This window comes from Sinocyclocheilus grahami, unplaced genomic scaffold, assembly GCF_001515645.1.
Source record: "Sinocyclocheilus grahami isolate Dianchi unplaced genomic scaffold, SAMN03320097.WGS_v1.1 scaffold1605.1, whole genome shotgun sequence".
In the NCBI taxonomy this organism is placed as follows: Eukaryota; Metazoa; Chordata; class Actinopteri; order Cypriniformes; family Cyprinidae; genus Sinocyclocheilus; species Sinocyclocheilus grahami.
In genome coordinates, this window is record NW_015506784.1 from 136,645 (window position 1) to 141,865 (window position 5,221).

Genomic DNA, 5,221 nt, shown 5'->3' on the forward strand with positions numbered 1-5,221 from the left:
GTGTCACATAATTTAAAAGTAGAGTAGATAATAAATATATATATATATATATATATATATATATATATATATATATATATATATATATATATATATATAGGCAAAACTATATAAACTAATACAAAAAATGTAAACTTAAAAGCTATAGACATTAAATTAATAATAATAATGACAAAAACATAAAATACTATAAATAAATCACTTAAAATTACTTAAAATTAATGAACATAAATTATTATAATGACAAATTAATAGAATAGAATATTAGCTAAACCTAAAATAATATGTTAATGATGCTGATATAAAACTGGTAAAGCCACAAGACATAAACAATATGCATGTTAACATGATTTTAGTGTGAAAAAATTACTTGGTAACTTTGTCTGTGTGAAGTTATATCCAATTTTACAATTTTGTTGCCAATACAATGCCATAAACGCTAAAACGCCTCTGAAAATTATAATTTAAACAATTTTACATCTCAGATAACACAAGAATTAATGTATTTTTTTTATAAAATTATACACTTACATTTCTGCTTCCAAATCCTTCAAAAATAAGCCTCACCTTCCCTTGTTTTTGCTTTTAGTTTCTTTTAAAGAAAACAAAGCATGAGTTGATTTAATTTTATTTATTAATGGTAATCAACATTATAATGCCTTCAAGTGAGCTTAGCTGATACTGAAGCCAGAATATTCTTTTACATTAATATGGTTCTGTCAGCACATGCAGCTACATGAACACAGTCTGATATATGTGTGTATCTATTGCGCATGTGTCAGTGTTTTGTCCATTCTTCCTTTATTATTTTTTCCCTTTTTAATATACTCATTCCTTGCTGGTTATACAATACCCATGGGAACGTGATGTAGCGTATAATTGGAAAGGTGCAGAAAAGTTTCTGGGTAGTAATTACTGTCCCCTGCACTGTGATGCAATAATGATAGCCGAGCGCTTTTCTTTGCCAGGGGATCCAGCGTGCCCGTTATAATAACATTAATAATCAGCCATTCATATCAACATGCTGAAAAGAAGACATCTTTCCCCCTTGGTCACACGCTGACCGATGGCACTCGGCTCAAGATCGTCAGCATCTCCATTTCCGATGCGAATTCAAAGTCAATATTATGGCTTTTGCTCTTTATATATCAGGTTTAGCGGTGAATGGAGAGCGATAGCGTGACTGGACTCTGGGATATTGTATTGTTTATTAAAAGCCTTTTAGATGCTCTTATCGTATCCCTGCTACACCTAAAGGCAATTTCGGTCTGAGCGCTTTGACTGCCATGGATCTGCACATTTACTTTTCTTTTTTTTTTTTTTTTTTTACAGCCGGGCTCATGGCACCATATGGTATTAAGTATTTAAAGGAGCCAGTAAAATATGTGTCCCCTCTCTGCCATCCTCTCCCATCTCCTGAGCAGACGATCAATTTCACAGGCTGGCTGATGCCTCCTCTGATGGATCTGGCAGATATAATGGTTTCCTCAAAGGCACGAGGGAGCGGGGTGAGTAATAGGGGTGCCGCCATTAGCCGGCCCGTGGCACGGACAGCTCATATTTGGAAGGACAGAGATTTCATTTATGATGGTGAAATGACTGGAGGTGTCGATGGAGCTCGAATCGACGGCCGCGACCATGCCGCTTATGGCATCTGAGGCCTGAAGAGATTTCAAAGGTCAGCGAGATAAATGGATTAGCATTGTATTTCCAGAACCGAGAAATAAAACAGACCCTTATGAATTTTAGACTAGTTTTAATTGGAAAATATTGCATTATTTTCATCCTCTCCTTTATGTCGGGTGATGCTGGTATTGTGTGACCGAAAACTAGAGTAAGTGAGACTGGAGAGTCAGGTTAACCAATTAAAAATGAGCTAGAGGGGTGAAAATCACATGACCACCAACCTCCTGAGATGACAGTAGAAGTTATAAGAGAACACACACACACACACAGGTTTACATTTGTGAAAAGTGGGGACATCCCATAGGCGTAATGGTTTTTATACTGTACAGACCGTATATTCTATTGCCCTTTACCAACCCTACCTTTAAACCTACCCCTTACAGGAGACTTTGTGCTATTTCAGATTTTCAATACACTCCATTCTGTGTGATTTATAAGCGTTTTGAAAAGTGGGGACATGGGGTAATGTCCTGAAAAGTCACCTTCTCCTTGTAATACCTATGTCATACCTTTGTCATTATACAAATGTATGTCCTCATTTGTCACAAAAACGCGCGCGCACACACACACACACACCTCTACCTCACTCTCAATATATACACTCACATGAATAAGGTACACTAAAAAAAAGCCTTAAGATTTACACAGTTTAATTGACAGTAAAATTCCATCAGATTGAAGAAATTGAATCCTTATGTATTTTAATTGAATAATTGAACAATCCTTAATCAACTATTCAATTAAAATATGAAAATATGTAAGGATTATCCAATTCAGTTGGATGGAATTTTTTACTATTAATTAAATAGCATAAATCTATTTAAAAAAAAACATTTGTACAAAGGTGTATCTTTTGGGTACCGTCCCAGTGACATCTTTTTTATTTAATTTTTTATAATGAATAATTTAATAACATGAGAGTGGGGGCATTTATGTTAATATTTAATATTAATAATATTTTAGTATTTGTACTGAAACAAATTAGTATAGTAAATTTGATCACAATACATTAATTCACAAAATGTGTTACATTTTAGTTTTAAATTGTTTAATTAAGGTTGTTTTTTTCTTTTTGTAGGGATAAGGTTTCTAAACTGAAACAAACAAATTAAAGCAAGTAGATGTGTGAATATCAAGTTTGAGACATAGCATAACATTTAGAGACATTTAAAAGTTTAAATAAAAAGTGTCTAAAATTACTCTGCTACTTCGTAGAGGGCATAGAAAAATTACAGTGATAAATCAAAAGATGTAATTTGGATTAATATTTGAACATAAAACTGATGTGCAACAATTTCAAAATTAATGTTTTGATTTGTTTCATTTATTTCTTTTTAGACAACATGGCAGTGATTGAAGTGAAAGGGAGTCCAGCAGATCTGCACAGGTCAAGCGCTGGATGTGTGTGGGGTCACAGATGGAGGCTCAGCTTCAGACTTCATCACACAGTCATGCAAAGCAGGAAATACTCAACAGATGGGAGAATAGCCCATTGTGGATAAGGCTCAGGGAGAGATGTGTGACAGCATTGTGACACCATTATCAGTTCATCTCGCAAAAGATGTGGGATATTACTCATAATAATGGGCAGAACAGAGAATCCCAGAGGATTTGAAGATCTGGGATACTAGATGAATAAAGACGATCTGCCAGTCTGATCACAGAAGTGCACGATTCAAACAAATGACTGCAGAATGCAGTTGATATCTTGACTAAGGAAGACAGACAAAAAGACAATAAATCAATAAAAAGTCACATTTTAACAGTCACATTTTTATGCATCCTGATGCTTTTAAGCTTTTAATGGTTGACATATTCAGTTTTTGACCTCAACAGCTTGACCAGTCACGTGTTACGATGCTAAATATGCATAAAGCACATTTTTGGAATCAGTTCTTTGATCTTGTATCTTATACTTTCTTCTTGAATTTCACCAAGCTGCCGCAATAAAAAGTCACATTTTAACAGTCACATTTTTATGCATCCTGATGCTTTTAAGCTTTTAATGGTTGATATATTCAGTTTTTGACCTCAACAGCTTGACCAGTCACGTGTTACGATGCTAAATATGCATAAAGCACATTTTTGGAATCAGTTCTTTGATCTTGTATCTTATACTTTCTTCTTGAATTTCACCAAGCTGCCATGTGAAGTTTAGCTATGGATGAAAGGCCAAACTGATGAGTTTCATTCCTCTGAATAGCGCTGAGAAAGACATCTGGTACACCGACGCTGAACTGCTTGACAATTTCGTACTGCCATTCCTATCCCTACGCAATTTGCCTTGTTTTACTCATCTCAGTAATTACACATTGCTCGAAAAACCAGACGACAATCAGCCTGAACGAGTAACATGGAGGAAAACAGACAGACAGACATAAGTTAGAAGTGCTGCTGAATGTGTAATGATTTATCCGCACGGCGGCGGTAGCAGAGGTGCCAACAGATGTTTGGCTGATGCTCTGGTAGGATGGCAGGTTCGGAGAAAAACAGCTGATAACTCAACTGCAGCAAATAATCACAGCTGAACATCACAGTCTCCCACTCACGCAAGCAAGAGCCAGTCATTAAGATATGATATGAGGGTGAAAGAAAGAAAGAAAGTTAAAATGCATTTCATCCATAAAATGACTTGAATGCACATCTTATTCATTTTTGTGTAATTTTTCATGAAGACAAAAAATGTCAGAAAAAAAGGCCTTTTCAAAAGAATGAAATTATTGAAAAAGGAGATCTTAAACTGTTTGGAATAATCATTCCTTATTATTTCTTATGGAAAAATTATATTTCTATTTATGATTGATTATAATGATGATGATTGTCATTGTTATTATTATTTTACAAGTCTCTTAATATATTAGATCATTTGACCAATTAGTTCAGGTTGTAAAATGTCATGTGGTGCAACTCCCCAAAAACATATAAAATAAAATAAAATAAAATAAAGTTAGTTTGTTTGTTACAATATTTTATCATTTCTTAAAAGTAACTTTATTAACCTCCTGAGACCCTGCATCCTCATATGAGAACATTATATTTTAGTGAATTTCTCTGAGACTATACATGCCACAGTTTTAAGTCTGGATGCACTGTACAGAGCACATTCAGGGCTTTTCAGAGATACTAAATGTTTGGATGTTTCACCATGGCCACTCCCTCTCCTTGGACTTCAGAAATGTCTGATATTAATTTATAGACACTCTTATGGAAATATGATAATATTTTGTAATTATCATTTAAATTTGACTAATTTTTAAACTGTGTGTCATAAATCAACATCTCAGGAAAATGTTATGGGGTTTCAAATCTAAATATGACTTTCTGTTACGAAACAGGACGTTGATTTCATACATGTCCTCATATGAGGACACCGGGACTAAAAGCATGTTTATTACTCATTTTGGGAGACACAACAAATGAATAGGGAAAGAAATTATATTTCAATATTCCTATGAAATATTATATATTATTATGAAAATATTGTAAATTATTACTTCTTTTTTCATTACGTTGTCCCAAAAACACATTAATATGA